This window comes from Simochromis diagramma, unplaced genomic scaffold, assembly GCF_900408965.1.
Source record: "Simochromis diagramma unplaced genomic scaffold, fSimDia1.1 OVJJ01000064.1, whole genome shotgun sequence".
Lineage (NCBI taxonomy): Eukaryota > Metazoa > Chordata > Actinopteri > Cichliformes > Cichlidae > Simochromis > Simochromis diagramma.
This window is the reverse complement of record NW_024386915.1, coordinates 51,726-67,701: the sequence shown is the minus strand read 5'-3', so window position 1 is coordinate 67,701 and position 15,976 is coordinate 51,726. Positions and strand designations below refer to the sequence as shown.

Below are 15,976 nucleotides of genomic sequence, written 5' to 3'. Positions count from 1 at the left end.
CCGCACAAGAGGAGGAGTCTCGAACTCCAAGCGATGGGCGGTGATATTCTCGTGTATGTGTTCCAGGGCGGTACACATTGAGGTCATCGAAGCCATGAGTGCTAGCAGCTTTATTAACGCCTTGAGGAGATTCTTTGCGGTCAGGGGCCCCGCGAAGCAGATACGCTCGGACTGCGGAACTAACTTCGTCGGCGCTTCCCGTGAGTTGGGGATGGACAAGGAAAGCTCAGAGTTCGACAGGGTAGAGAAGTACCTCAGTAAACAGAGCTGCACCTGGGTGTTTAACCCACCCCATGCATCCCATATGGGTGGCGCATGGGAGAGGATGATCGGCATCGCCCGCCGTATCTTGGACTGCATGCTGCTTGAACAAAGAAAGTCTCGCCTGACACATGAGGTTCTGACCACGCTTATGGCCGAGGTAGCTGCGATTATGAACGCAAGGCCGATCATCCCAGTGTCATCCGACCCGGAGTCGCCCTGCATCCTCACGCCGGCGATGCTCCTGACTCTTAAAACAGGTTCCACACCTCCTTTGCCGTCAGGCAATTTCGAGGAAGCAGATCTTTTCAGAGAGGAGTGGAAACAAGTTCAGGGCTTAGCGGACATGTTTTGGAACAGATGGAGGCGTGAATACCTCAAAACACTGCAACTTCGGCACAAGTGGCAAGGGAAACAACCGAATCTTCAAGAAGGGGACGTAGTTCTCCTAAAAGATAAGCAGGCAGAGAGGAACGAGTGGCCTATGGGCATCATTACGAAAGCCTTTCCAGGAAAGGACGGATTGGTTCGGAGAGTCGAAGTGGAGGTCGTCAAGGATGGAAAGAGGAGAGGATTCTCTCGTCCCATTACAGAAGTAGTTCTGCTTCTTTCTCCAAAGTCTGATTCTGCTGATTGATGTGGGCTCTTTAAAGATCCCAAGCGGGGAGTGTCATGCCTTCAGAAATGTGTTCTCATGTGTTCTTTTTATCTCGTTATCACAGCTTAGAGCGACTCGTGTATCTTCGTAGCGACTCGTGTATCTTCGTAACCATGACAGCACGAGAGCAGTGCATGCTGGGAGTCAGGAAGTGAATCTACCGTGTGACTCGGGATATTAGCGTGTGGGCTCATGCAGCCGCCAGCTCCGCCGTTACAGGTTTAATCCTTTTCCCCTCGCTAAGGCATAGTCTGTGAGTATAATTCATTTTTTGTACTATTAAGCGGCGAAGCGTTTGAACCGTTGTCTGTTATTCGGTTAGCTTTATTGTGTCTCATATAAGCTATGCGGCTAGGTTGTTAGGCTGTAATAATTAGCCAGATGTTTTGAGCTTATTGTATCTATAATACATCTCATATATTTCATTGTATCGTGTTTACAGTTTCACAAAAAAAGTACCCAGTAAAGCTCCTGGACTTCAACCCCCTGTGTCTCGGAGATTTATTTGGGAGTGTTTAAGCTGGATGGAAACTTAGCCCATTACACTCATAATACATGTTTATCAGTATCTGCTGTGACCATACTGCAGTAATAACTACAAGTCTACATTTCTGTGACTGTTGATCAATCACAGCAGGAATCTGAGCTCATCTCTGCACACAGAGCAGCTTCAGCTCTGGGATAAACTGCTCGCTTCACGTCCTTCTCAGCTCACAGATACTCATCCTGATATTTTCCTTTAACATTTGATGGTATCTGGAATAGTTGGCAGTAATAAGGATGATTTTCTGTAAAATAATATTGATATGAGCTGTGAATTATTCGTAGATGAGCGTTAGGTTAGTTTGATGGGTTAACTCAGAGAGCTGAAGATATGGTGGACATGCTGACCTCGCTCCGTGGTGTACAGGGCCGTTTACCCTCATGATTAATATTCACAATAAAAAAATGAGGCGAACATCATGAAGTCTGTGTGTGTTTCATAGTGTCGAACCACCTTTGTACAGTGAAACCTAACAGTTACGACATGACGGAAACACCAACGTTATTTCTTTTATGCGTTTATCAGGTCACGCTGATTATTGAACAAAAACCCAAACATCAGATGTTAATCGAATCTTTTTGCTCTCTCTCCTCCTTAAACATGTTTTTAATGTTAGTTATAATTCAGAATTGGCGACTGGAACACGTATGACACATACGAACATCAGGAAATAAAAACTCGATAAATATAACCTCAGTAAATGAAGTCAGTGTCAGCAGGGGTTATTACAGCTGTGTACCGGGGCCTGCGCTTTGTCGGTGGTAATAACAGCTCGATTTCTTGCGAGGCGAGCAGGGTCTGTCCCACGCTTTGCCGTGAGACTGGGCTGGGCAGACATCTCCAAAATCATCGAAGCACTTTTGCAAAGAAGCTGTATCTTGACAAACCGACCAGACATCTGAAGATTAAACCGCTACATTCTCGGCTAAAAAATATTAAAACGGTATTTGGTGAGACACAAACAGAGTTTTTCAAAGTTCAGTTCTGTTAGTTTCCACATGGCAGTTGTTGGTGTGCAGTAACGCCTTCTAAAAACAATGGCCACCAGGCCAAAGCAATGGTTCTGACTCGATCAGCGTTAACCCCGCCCCCTGGGTTTGATGGGTGAGGTTGACAGATAAAATAAATTTATGGTGAGACCCGAAGGAGTCAACTGTGCCAAAATGAATGAATTAAATACACCATTAAATAATTATTTAAATGTCGCAATAATTAATTAAAACGTGAAATAAATAATTAATTAATTAAATGTGTCAAAAATATTTTTTTTAAATTTTTTTGTAACAATTGGCAATTACATACATAGATGGGAATTTTTAAATTTAAAGTTAGAGAATTTTCAATTACGTTTAGTAAAATGAAAAGTAGACAACAGAAGGAATTTGAAAGTAAATTACTTTACAATATAAATAACTACTGTAATAGACATTTTATGTCAGAGGCTGATAAGAAATCCCTGTTGTCTTGACTCAATTAGATGATCTATACAAGAAAAAGGCTCATGGAGCTTACATTAGAGCTCGTGCAAAATGGATAGAAGAAGCTGAAAAAGTGCTTCATATTTCTACAATTTGGAGAAACGGAGGCAAGAAAAGAAATCTATTAATACATTAATCGTAAATGGGAAGGAATGCACAAATCATAAGACTATAGCGGAAGAAAAACATAAATTTTACTCAAATTTATACTCCTCAAAATATTTAATTACTGATTCATTAAGTTTTTGTGATCAGATTGAACCTTATACTCCAAAAATCGATTCTGTATTCAGAGAAATGTGTGATTCTGATATATCACTGGATGACTGAGATCAAGCCTTAAACAAACTGAAAATGGACAAAGCTGTTAGAACAGCTTTGAAATTCACATGAGTTGTTCGCACTACAGTAAAAACCACCATCACTTCATGCGGAGACCCCTTCGGCGCCAGCTGCGGTCTCAAGGCTGGAGCTGAACAACAACACCCTGATAACGACTGTGTTGAGACTGTTCTTCCCATTCTATGCAAGGCCACCTGGGTTGGCTGGAAGACTGTTTACTTAGCCTGGCAGGGCGAAGGACACTGTCTCAGCTGAACTCTGGACACACACACACACACACACACAGACATATACACATGCTGATATACACTCATCCCCCCTCCAAACGCCTTCGACGCTTATTCCCTTCCGATGCTGACGGTGGATCATGGAGACCAGCGCATAGGCTGCAGGCCCGGATGTACTGTCTACACTGGCTGTCTCTCACCCTTTACCCATCCCTGTTGCTTGTCATGTGTTTCTTTGGTGTATTAAGAGTTTTTTCATGTGCTATGTGCAGAGGTGTTTTTTTCTGTTCTCAAACTGATCTCCCTGTTGGAGCTCAGTCTGGGGGGAGTTATTTTTTTTCTCCTTATCTTTCCTCATGTTGTGCTTTTCCATGTTATACCCCTCTGACCTGTCTTCCCCATGTGATGTTTGTGTAATGTATGTATGGTCGGATGGGTAAGACGGCGCTGGCACGGCTGGCAGCCTTGACCCAATTTCCCTCGGGATGAAGAAAGTACAATCAATCAATCAATCAATCAGTCAAACAATCAATCAATCAATCAAAGCTCCTGGTCAGGACGGCTTGACTGCAATCTTTTATAAATTCTTCTGGAAAGAAATAAAATAATTTTTCTTCAAAACTATTAATGAAATCATTAGTAATGAAATGTTAGCAACGACAATGAAACAGGGTCTTTTCTCCCTTATTCCCAAACCTGGTAAAGATAAAAGACTAATCGATAATCTACGACCAATAATATTAGATTGGTTTTAGATCTACTGGATTCTAATCACTTAATTGAAGATGATGGTGTGATTCTTTTTTTAGACTTTTATAAGGCATTTGATACAGTCGAACATCCTTTTATTTTAAAAGCTCTACCCTATTTTGGTTTTGGTAAAAAAAAACTTCATAGATTTAATTTCTTTATTATACTCTGACTCAATAGTTCTGTTTCTTTACCTTTTGGAACATCTAAACGCTTTAATGTTAGACGAGGAATCGTCAGTTTTTATAGAACATGAATGAAATTTCACTTTTCTCAAAGGCTTCTGGTTTGTACCTGAATATTAGAAAATGCGAATTATTAACTGTTCATGATTGTGACCTAGTAGCTCTCTTAACATAGCTGTTAAAACTGACATTAAATATTTGGGTATTATAATGTCAAACAACACAAATAATAGAGAAAATCTAAATTTTGAGCATATTACTCAGAAATATAAAAAGATTTTGTTAGGGTCCCTGGGTCGTTGACCCAGTGTTTTGTGTTTTTGGTTATTTGATTTTGTTATTTCATTATATTCTAGCTTTGCTTTATGGGTTTTAGGATTATTCTTAGTTTAGGTTCTCTGGGTGGGGTTTGGTTAGAGTTTTAGTGTTCTGGTTTTCTGTCTCTGTCTGTTGTATCCCCACGTCCAGTCAGTGTCTGTGTCTGCCGTGGTCCCACGTCTCTGTTCCCTTTGTTATAGTGCCTGCCTGAGTCTGTGTTATGTTTCCTGTTTTACTTTGAAAGTCCATGTCTCATGTTAATGTGTCTGGTTTTGCTTCCCCTTGTCTCGTTAGGACTGATTTGCCCCAGCTGTGTTTCCCTCCTGTTACCCATTCCCTGATTGCTCCCTCTGTGTATCTAAGCCCTGTGTTTCTCTGTGTCTGTGTTGTGATCTAGTCTCATTTATGCTGTGTGTTCCGTCTGCCTGGTCATGTAAGTTTATTTGGATTTTTGTTACGTTTGCCACTTTTTGCCATCCAGCAATAAAAGCTGAGTTTTGAGTTACTTTCCACCTCCGAGTGTCTGCACATTGGGTCCTTCTACTTCCACTCCTGCCTGCACACAGCCCTAACCTGACATATTTTAAATAGCTGGCTACAAAGACACCTCTCCATCTTTGGACGCGTCTTGCTTACTAAAACAGAAGGTATCTCTCGATTGATTTATCCATCACAAACTTTATGTTTCCAATAGTCTAATCAATAATATAAATCGAATTAATTTGAATTACATTTGGAGAAACGAGCAACATTATGTCAGGACGTTGAAGAACCTGAGGCAAAACTTTTCTGTGATTGAGATTTTTGGGGTTGTTGTTTGAGTGATGGGTTGATTCTGACAGGTTTGGCTTGTTTTCTTATTTTAATAGAGGGGGTTTTATTAACCCTTTAAGACCTACCATAGAACCAAGTCCGCCAGAGCTTATATTATATTTTTACATGCTGTGGAGCCATTTTTGGGAGCATTTCAAGTTGCTATACATCAATACAACCATTATAACCCAGATTTTAATAATATGTATGCATTAAGTGCATAGTAACTACATAAATTGCAAAAAAGTGCAATAAACTACAAAAATTTTTTAAATCGTTTTTGTTTTTTTAACATATATTTCTAGTTAGAGAAATTTAAGAGGCTTATCCCTCAAAACTGTAAATACAAAAAAGTTTGCACAAATAGTTTCCTACCACAGGAAATTTATTTTGAGTGTCTTCATACTTTTATTTTTGAAATACACCAATTTTTATACACTGCAGGAAAAACGAAAATAAATATTATAATGCAAATTTGCAAAAAAGCAGCGTATGCATCAAAATAAACTATTTCCAGCAGTGCAATATGAGTCCTAAGCATCCCAGAAACGACACAGAAAGTCATAAAGTCAAATATAACTTTTAAAAACACCAGTATAAGCTCATGAGGCCTTGGTGGTGGTAAACTACATTTCCGCAAAAATGTCGTCACTTCCGGTTTCGGGCAGGTCATGGCGGACATGCGATAGGAAGTGTTATGAACAGCTGATTGGATCGGCAAAGCCTGTTTCTGGAATATTATGTTTTTGTTGCTGCAAGTGCTTTTTATGCAGTTTTTGCAAAGCTATATTTGGAAGGAAACTGTGACCTAGGACAAGCTGATGGCATAAGATGTAAGTACAACTCCTCCGGTTTCATATGCAAAAAAAATTATTGCGCTAGCTCATGTGGTTGCAGTGCTACCGGGATTTAAAAATAGTTACACAAAACAGAGCGTGCCCGCTCTGACCAGTTTTAAAGGGTTAAACATGGACATGTCTACAATGGGCTTTTAAAGTTGTAACAGTGCACTTAGAGAAAACCTGTCAGGTGATGATGTTTTGTGCTCTGATGAGCTAATAATTAGCTCTTTTTCTCCTTTTTTGTTCTAAGCAGGCCTGCAAGATTGAATTAACAGCGCTGTAAAACATTTTTGTGAGAGCAAATATAAGGTGAGCTTTTCCAGATTACAATGATTATGATTATAATGGGCTGAGGAAAAGGTCCCCTGTGGGAACTGATGAACGTTTGAGTTCCTGTCTAAAAGGATTGCAGCGAGTCAATCCAGTTAAAGATTATAAAGAACTCTTTTTCTAAAAAATAAAACAAATAAATGAGCTCATATTGATGAGGGTGGAGAATCTGATCCTTTGCGCGTGAGGCTCCACTATCAGCAAGATCTAGTGTGAATGTGTGTGCATGATGTGTGTGACTGGACTGTGACTGGACTGACCATGTGGACTAAAGTGTTGACTGACTTGACACTGAGACAAAGACTGGACCAACGTTAGGATGAGTAGATGTTGACAAACAATTCACGACGCCGGTAATAAAAGGGTGGATGCTTTGCTTTGCTTTGCTTTTGGCAGGAGCACAAGAGAGAGAGGGAGACCGAAAGGTTCACATGAGGGTGGAGCTGCAGACTCCACCCTTGGGCGGCTAATTTTGGGTTGCTGATGTTTGCTTTAAGAAAATGTTGTTTTATTGACTGGGTTTAGATGATGGTATCACATTATATTGTTGGGAAAATGCCAAATGCTGAAGGGGAGAAAATGTTTGATGTTACTGATGTTACCATTAACCAAAGCAGGCCACTGTAGAAGTCGATGACATTTTATAGAAGGAAAATAGTTAGAACCAAAGCAAAATTTCGGAAGTATATAGGGGATTGGTAGAGTTCTTACATTGAAAATACAGTTATGGAATAACAAACACTGGTCCAAGTGACTGAGGTTTTTTTCCCTTTAAAACAGTAAATTATTAAAAAGAGCACGATCGGTAAGGGTAGGTGATACTAGTGAGAGAAAGAAAGAGAGAGAAAACACATTTTGGTTAGCTCTGATAAAGTCAAAATGAAAAGAAGTACCATTACACTCAGAGGAGCAACATAAAATTAAAAATATGAATTTTGTATGAAGCACATGACTGATAACTGTTCTGTCTCAAGTTTTGTTTCTTATAGCACAGAGTGGATCACAGTGAGGGAAGGACAGGGGGGGAACTGAGTAATGAAATGTGAAGTTCAGGTTAACACACAGGGTTTTTTTCTAGGAAGTGCCGAGGATGCAGGCTCTGGATGGAGCCAGGAGTTCAAAAGATCTAACATGATAATTAAACTGATTTTATTACTTAACACAGGTTTGCAGGTCCGGAGCAAATATACTCGAGAGGAGAATCGCTGAGGTTTTTAGAGAAATGATATGACTAACCTTTTTCTTTTAATTTCCTAAGATGTGGTGAAGTATTTTCAGTTTCACTAGCTGGTCTTTAGCTTATTTGACACATAAAATGTGTCAAAGGGGGGATTTTGGGTTTAATTTGAAATAAGGGGCTTTATGATCATTTTATGACTTTCTGGGTGTTTGATCATTTAGCTACGGTAAAACTCATGCATAAGTAATTGCTTATATTCTTAAGTTTAACTGATTGAAAATGTTTTTCTCTTTGATCTATTTTTTATTAGAATAAGCAGTTATAATCATTTTCTTATACATATTGCAAAGTTTGCTCATAAAGAGTTGTTAAGCACTCAGCCCTAAGAAGGTCAAAAGCTTCGTTCAGCGTGACTGTCTTAACTGATATATTGCAGGGATGACGTGGAGTGTAGTGATTGAATGCATAACATGTTTACATACACAAACATCACATAGATTTATTTTCTAGGGTAAAGGTGGAACATATTTTTCTTTGTCTTTGCTTAGCAACTAGTGATGCAGAAGGTGTTAAAGATAAGTATGCCATGAATAAGTCAACAGGAAACGTGTGGGGGCGAGATGGCTGAAACAAAAATGTTGCAGATAACGGAAACTTGTCTAATTGTCATTAACTGTAACTTTTGCATGTTATGTAGCTGCTTGAAGCAAAAAGAGGCGTAAACCCTGATAGACGAAAATTTTGGAGTGTGCTTTCTAGCGGAGATTTATGCTGATATGGGGATGGTGTATATCTTACCCTGGGTGTGTTTAATAAAATTAAAACTGTTGCTCACACACATAAAGAACATTAAGATTAAGTAAAGTTAATATAAAGGACAGAGCCCAGAACATGATATTTTGAACCAACTTTGAATAATTAAGAGAACAATAGATGAACACAGTAGATTATTGAGGTGTAGCAGAGAGAGGCGTTTTGTTTTCTATCCTTTACAGGAGAAGATTTCAGGACCAGAGCGAGAATCCAGGAACCAACCATCAGAAAGGGGGACTCAAAAGAAGCACAGAGAATCGCCCAGATTCAGAAAATTTGTTGTTTAGATTGAATAGTTGTAGGATTTCTATGTTATGTAAATTGCCCAAACACAGTCTTCAGGCCGGATATGCTCTACCTGTTAAAGGGGGCGAAGAAACCAGGACTAAGTTTTAACGATGAAACGGGTTAACTCTATAGAGGATGTTTCCAAAGATTTGACAAAATAATCTAGGACCTTTTACCAGAAAAGCTAATTGTATCTGTTTGGAGTTTACAGTGAGCACTGAGGGAAGTCAGGAGTGGGTTTAAATTGGGATTCTGGGTAAAAAAGGGGGTGTAGGAAGTAGATTTAGGACATTTCACATTTCACAGGTGCTGTCTTAGAGCTTGATTTATTTGTTGTGGATAGAAGTAATTATGACAAAATAATAAGGAAACATTGAAAACATACAACCCGTTGATAAGGTTGGACAATTGAAAGGTTTCATTTAATTTAATTTAATAATCTCTTTTGTTATATTTTAGCCTTTTAACATGCAAGTAAACTTAATGGGATAAATTAGGAATTATGTCGTGTTTCTTAGGAAACACGAAAAGGGGGAGAACTGTCATGTAATTAATATATTCTTAGTGCTTATTTTCTGATTATATTGTTTTATGTACTTTAATAATGAAGGTTTGTAAAGCAAGGCCACTTTTGACTCACAAACTAAGTGCTCAGCCAGACTGAAAAACAGGAAGTTAGTGTAGAAATATACAAGCATATTAATAAATACAGGAAGCCAGACAGAAAAGAGGAACTTGTACCATATAAGGAGTTGTTGAAACTGTGTGACGTGTAAAGTACCAAAGTAACACCTATATGAGACACATTTTTAGATTCTAATGTTAGAGATCCTGCAACTGCCATTGGGCTGTGCAGGGCTCTCTCTTCTGGAAGATGATTGAATGAAGAATTATAAATGTTTTGACCACTATGAGTCGGGTTTTCTCTGTTCTATCATGGGGATCAAAGAATCGGATTTAATACGGCACAGCAGAGGAGCACTTTCTCTAACACACTGATTCAGTTCCACTGACACAAGGACACACACAGGAAGGCACACACACACAAGCCTTTATAAGAAACAACACAAGGACACACACAGGAAGGCACACACACACAAGCCTTTATAAGAAACAACACAATCATCTGCGCTTGACTTGTCAATCCAAGTCCTTAGCCCATGAGCCCGCGGTATCAGACCACAGATATTCCCTTACTTTGAAAAAATAAAGCCAGAGCAGACCTGGGGCCCGAAAAGAAAGAGTAATAATAACCTGCATCCTGAGGTTTGTCATGCAGGATTAAAGGAGCCAGGCTTTGTTCACACAGCTAGGATTGTATTTTACACTGACCCTGGGTCAGTATAAGTATCATACAGTTTAAACGAAGCACTGAAACTTGCACATATTTATTACAGATGCACTGAAGCTAATCGAGATATTTGCTGTCAATCTGTGGCTGTGATTAAACACTTTACTGAAAACTTTATTAACTAGTAACTTCATCAGTCATGACAGAAGCTAATATTTCTGTGCTAACATCGTTTAACCAGTAACAGCTTTACTCCAATATAAGCTAACGTTTACACCGTAACTTTAAGCTAGCACCATAAAGACGGTAAAACACGTAATAATATCTACAAATGCATCTTAAAGCTGTTATATTAGCACTCGGTGTATTACTAACATAACCACATTAACATTACTGACACTCGCTGACTTTTAATGGTCATTCGATAAATGCTGTCCGTTTAAATGGTCTTACCTGTACACACTGCATATCCACCGGATTCCAGCCAGAGTGGATTCTGGAGTCTTCCACACTCCTGTTAGTGATCCTCCATCTGGATGGATGAGAACAACCTTCTGAACAATCTAGCAGGAGATGGCCCATATCTATGGGACTGATTTGTGCTAATAACGCCCATTGTATGGACTGATAACAGCCGAAGCGGGTGAATAAACCCAGTAGCTAGCTGTGCCATTACCCAGCATACATCACTCCCTCCGTAAATGCAATAAACAATACAAAAGCATCGTTCTACCTGTTTTTCAGGTAGTTGTTTACATTATATAATTTATTGTGTTCTGTATACGTCACTACAATGTGATTTGGAAAATGTCTAAATATACCGACAACAGGCACTTCCGCAGCAATCTCTTCAATCGGAGGACCCTTCACGTCAATTCCCGACGCGAGAGGGGTACCCTGCGCGTCCATAAGTGCAGCAGAGGGAGCCTGACCATGCGTCACACGTTTGACGAGTTGGGAGTGAGAACGTGTTGGTGAAACAGTCAGAGTGTTTCTCTAACAGCAGGAGCCTCTTTACACTCAGCTTCACACAGACGAGCTGAGGAACGATCAAGCAAACTTCTTCTTCTGTCATTTTTAACAGCAGCTTGCATCCAAAGATGTTGCACTACTGCCATCTCCTGGCTTTTACTCTTACTTCTCTTCCAGATCCTCAGATCCTCTTGATGACATCAGTATTTCTCAAAAATGAAAAACCACTCCTTTCACCTCATCATGACTTAACTGATTAACCACTTTTTCAAACATAAGTTTCATTTCACCACCAGTTCCCACCCTCAACACTCTCCTTTGACTTCTATACTTCAACTAATAACCACATGTTCAACCGTCTCCGTAGTATTACAACCATCACATAACCCAGTCGGAATGTTTCCCCATCATAAAAGAGAACCATTCAGAAAGCAATGACCTGTTTGTATTCTCCTGCTGCCTATTTAACCCACTACTCCTCTTTACTTCTATTGTGTTTTGTACCCCATGTCTCCCTTTTGTTCCATTATCCCATGCCATTCTCCAGAAATTCTTACTTTGTGTCCAAACTATTCTTTTCCCTCAGATTTCAACAATAGTATCTGCACATCTATGTCTACTTTTTTAACAGCTGCTTTAGCCAACCTATCTGCTCTTTCATTACCCACAATACCTCGGTTGAGGGGCTCAGACCAGCACAGTCTCTTTCAGCACACATGGATATTTCATCAGTCTCATAGACACTGAGAACAATTTGTGTATGAGACTAAAGAAACAGTCCACACATAATTGAACAAAAGGCCTCTAAAGTTCTGTGGTTGCCACATTTCCACATGACTGTTTAATTACAGCAAAAACCATCATTATAATTATCTTGATTGATATTGTAATCTCAGTGTTTCAACACAATTGTTCATTAACTTAAACAATGTTACAAGATAAAATATATGTCCTTAGTGTTTATTTTCTGATTAGATGGTTTATTATGTATTTTAAATAACAGAGGCCTTTATAAACCAAGCCCAGATGTGAGAAAAAACTAGGTCAGAGGGTGACAGGTCGCCTAGCAACAGAGGCTTTAGTAAGGGGAAGTTAAGAAACAGGAAGTTTAGTGCAGAGCTGCAGAGGCATATTAATAAAATACAGGAAACCAGACAGAAAAAGCGGAACAAAGTAACACACACCACATTAGTCAGACAAGAAGGAGTTGTTTTGATCGAAAACTGTGTGTGTCTGTGTGTGTCACCTATAGCAGAACTATATATGCATAGTTTGCCTGGCAATGCTTTTAGAACGGGGGTAACGTGCTTGTGCTGCAGTTCTCCGTTCCAGAAATTAAAAATAAAGGATCATTTTTTGAGCTTTGGACCACTCTGAGTCGGAAGTCTTTCTCTGTTGCCACAAGAAGGTCAAAAGAACGAAGTTAATAATTGGTGCCAGTGACCCGGATTCTTTTGCGCTGAGAGGGACAAATTTGGCTTAAGGTGGGATCTGATAGGAGGCGAACAGGAGACGCGGTGCTAAAAAGATTTAAAGGTAGGCACGAAGATACAAACGTTATACCATCACCATTTGATCATAAACATGTCAAGCATTATAAAACAACGGATATTAATCGAATTATGAAGCAGTTTTATATACACTTGTACTCATCAGAGTGTAGTAATACAGATGGGAAGATGTGGGAATTTCTAGAGAAGGTGCCTGTTGTGTCGTTATCAGAAAGCCACAGGAAAGAGTTAAATAACCCTGTGACAGAGGAGGACTGCGACTTGCTATTAACCCCTTAAAGGAGGAAAAGCACCAGGGCCTGATGTTTTCTGCCCAGAGTTTTATAAAAAACTAAGCCACCTTCTTGCAGAGCCATTGACTGATATGTTTTTAACTCTTTTAAGAATGAACAATTGCCCCCAACACTCAGACAGGCTAATATTTTGTTAATTCTAAAGAAAAATAAATCTCCAGATAGGTGTGAATCATACAGACTCTCCAAACTATTAGTAAGGAGGCTTGAGGGCATTCTCCCACTGCTTATAAACCCTGATCAAACAGGCTTTATCCAAAATCGTTTCTCATCTACAAATATTAGACGACTATTAAATATAACAATACTCGAATCAGACAAATTATAAAGACTATGTTATATCTTTAGATGCCGAAAAGCATTTGACAGAATCGAGTGGACATTAGAGACATTGGCTTAGGTGAGGGTTTTATTGCATGGATTAAAACATCTACAACCTTCCAGAAGCTTGTGTCATAACTAATGGGTGTACAATCATCACGTTTCCATGCAAAGAGGTACGAGGCAAGGCTGTCCCCTGTCCCCTCTCCTCTTTGCATTAGCATTTTGTCAAGAGATTTTTGTTTTTATATAATTTGATCAGCTTCATGAAATGTGTTTTTCTGTTGTTTAAGCAATCTAAATGTCTATGGTGACTTTTCACCTAATAACTTTTGATGAACTTATTCAGCTACTGAACCATTTCCTCTTTTTGAGAACAGATGTAGAAAAGGGAAATAACCCATTGCTTTTAGTACACTCTGTACAAAGTGTAGACAGGGAAACTGCAGAGCATGTTTTTTATAGAAGTGAAACTATAATCTTAAGTGTGTGCTGATTCTGAGTGACGTTGTTATTTTTGTACACACACACACACACACACACACACACAGACATGTATAAAATAAAGGAACGCAGGCAGCAGTGCGCAGTTGCAGGGTGCGTTTGCTGCTGCCCACGCGTGTAAAAACGACTGCAGTCTCTGTGTTTTCTAACTCAGGCGTCTTAGCTGAAGAATTACAGGGTGATTTAAAGAAATCCCCTGTCATTTAAATTGGTCCTTCGAGCTTAGCGATGGAAACAACAGACACGTTTCTGTGACTCCAATCCAAGGTCTGACTGCTGTATCCTGACGGCGTGGGGAAGCCAGAGCCGAAGTCTGTCGACAGCCCTCTCTAGGTAGAGGTGAAAGACCTGGGACGTAAAAAATTCGGGTCCAGGCCGGTGAAGTCTGTAACCGCTTGAGAGAAACCCAATACAAAATCATACATCGCCTTTATATAGCTCCTAATGTCTTGCATAAGATTGCACCTCATATTTCCCATCTTTGTAGTAAATGTCAAAAAGAAACTGGCACTTTTTTTCATTACTTTTGGGAATGCAAATTAATCAAAAGATTTTGGAGCTTCATATCTCAAGAACTAAGTAATATTTTTAACAATCTGCTTCAAAGGGACCCCGGGTATTTTCTTCTTGGCCTACCCTCAAAAGAAGTAACATTGAATCACTTGCAGCGCAAATTATGTGACAAACTATTGCTGGTAGCTAGGAAATGTATTCTCATTAATTAGGTTAAGGATAAACCTCCCTCTGTGACGTTGTGGTACAGAGAATTATTTAAACTCATTCCTCACGAAAGAACTGCTGCTATTTTAGGAGGAAATGAGGGTCTCTTTCTCAATGTTTGGTCCCCTTTGCTTTCTTATTTGCCAAATGATTTGTCCCAACTGTTGAGGGGGGTGTTGCGATTAAGATGTTCTCAGTTAAATAGGAAGTAAGTGTAAAGGACAATTCATTCTTGGAGTTTATCTTTTTCTCTTTCTAAATCTGTGGGTAATTGAGTGAAAATATGTTTTTTGTGTGTGTGTGTGGATGTGTTTTGTTTTTTGTTTTTTTTCTTTTCTGTTTGGTTGTTATGTTTTATGCTATTCTTGATAACGAATAAAAATTGTATGTCTAAAAAAAAAAAAAAACTCGGCACACACCTGCACAAAGACAGGCAGACTAGATTTCACAGGTAAACTAGCTTTCTGCTTTCATCTTATCTTTCTCTCATAGCAGGTCTTTTCCCATTTGATGACTCTGTCAAGAAACAAGTTAAACATTTACAGAAAAGCTGCACTTCCGTCTGTGTAGTGATTCTGTTGTGTGTACGTCAGGATGTGTGTGTACTCCCAGGGTCGTTTTGTCTTGTTCTTTGATTTTGTTCAAACTGAACCCTCAGTGAGAATTTCAGGGAAATCTTCTCTGTGAGTGTCTGCTGCAGCACAGTTTTAACTCTTTCACAAAGGAAGAATGAGGGGGGGAGTACATCAAAGTGTGGACACCTGTTACTTTCAGTTCTGTTGAGACTGGATCAGTAGAATAAAGATCACGGTCAGGTAAAACAAAAATCATGGGTATTTGGTAAGAGCGGTCAAAACAGAGAAGTTAGAGAAACCAGAAGGACTATATTTACAGGCACATCTGTGGTTAAGTCGAAAAAGTCTAAATTATATTAATTACTCTGGAAATCGATGCATCACGTTTCTCTACAAAAAACAATACTAATGCTTAAGGAAAAGAGCTATGATTCTAGATCGAAGTTAGACCTGTTTGATTTTTTCTTGTTCAACTCATTAAAAATAAATAATATGTACTCTACTTGATTTTTTTTTCAGTTCAGTTTATTCTGTATAAACTGTCCCATCCTCTCGTCTCTTAGCTGTCATAAAAACAAAACAAAAAAAAAAACAAATTACCCACCATGGACATGTCACCCGAAATCTACTAACAGATTCTATAATTACTTTAATTTCACCACTACTGAGCCAATTTAATGGTGAAGATCATCAGCTCGGCGAACAGATAATTAGAGTTCATCCAATGTGCACAATTCGCTTTTTTCTTTGAACAGGCTGG

The 15,976-nt window shown here is 39.2% G+C and overlaps 1 long non-coding RNA gene across 1 annotated transcript in view; it reads left to right on the top strand.

Annotated features, from left to right (window-relative positions):
- The first annotated feature begins 6,982 nt into the window (after positions 1-6,982).
- Positions 6,983-15,976, top strand: part of LOC120736375 — a 12,142-nt gene continuing 3,148 nt past the window's right edge. Inside the window, exons 1-3 of the long non-coding RNA XR_005696487.1 lie at positions 6,983-6,994; positions 11,304-11,310; positions 15,192-15,205. This is a non-coding gene — a long non-coding RNA (uncharacterized LOC120736375). The remainder of the gene's footprint in view (positions 6,995-11,303; positions 11,311-15,191; positions 15,206-15,976) is intronic.